The sequence below is a fragment of the Vitis riparia genome, chromosome 17 (assembly GCF_004353265.1).
Source record: "Vitis riparia cultivar Riparia Gloire de Montpellier isolate 1030 chromosome 17, EGFV_Vit.rip_1.0, whole genome shotgun sequence".
Classification (NCBI taxonomy): Eukaryota; Viridiplantae; Streptophyta; class Magnoliopsida; order Vitales; family Vitaceae; genus Vitis; species Vitis riparia.
The window spans coordinates 1453296-1454020 of NC_048447.1; the positions used below are offsets into that span (position 1 = coordinate 1453296).

General features: G+C 51.4%; 1 non-coding gene across 1 annotated transcript; it reads left to right on the forward strand.

The window, feature by feature from the left end:
- Nucleotides 1-264: 264 nt before the first annotated feature.
- On the forward strand, nucleotides 265-383 carry LOC117905250. Its single transcript, XR_004649677.1, has one exon. It is a non-coding gene; the product is annotated as a 5S ribosomal RNA (ribosomal RNA).
- Nucleotides 384-725: the final 342 nt, after the last annotated feature.

Below are 725 nucleotides of genomic sequence, written 5' to 3' on the forward strand. Positions count from 1 at the left end.
TCGCTTCCATGCTTCCCCATCCACCCTTTAAAGTCACGATCAAACCCCAATCCATGCACCAAAACGCGAATCCAACCGTACGGATCGAAAGAAGGCGTCAATTTTAAGAGGGGCACACCGTCCGATCTGGACGAACATCCCCAGATACTCGCATTGTAATACATCTGTCAAAACAAACTTTTCCCCGTATTTCCTTCTGTCAAGCACACCAGAAGTTGCACCTCAATCATACCAGATAAGGGAATTAGGTCGCAATACCATGATGGGTGCGATCATACCAGCACTAATGCACCGGATCCCATCAGAACTCCGCAGTTAAGCGTGCTTGGGCGAGAGTAGTACTAGGATGGGTGACCTCCTGGGAAGTCCTCGTGTTGCACCCCTTCTCCCTTTTTACGACGGAATTTGTATGATTTATGTACGCATTCGTCGTGCCAATAGGTTTCGCCCCTCCCTTTTCCATCCGCACCGGCCGATCGTCGATCCGATCCCCCGATCGTTAGATATCAGCCGTCGAAATCGACCGTCGCCGATCTTTCCCGTTTTTTCCCACGTGAAATTTTCCCCCATTTTAAGACGATCGGCACAGACGCCAACCTTTTCCGAGCCCCGAGGCCCAAGTTATGGCCCAAAACGCCTTTCCTCCCTAGTCTCCCCATCCGTTCGTCGAAAGAATGATCGGAGCCCACCATTGCGATCCTCGCGTCGAGACTCGCGGTTTGAAA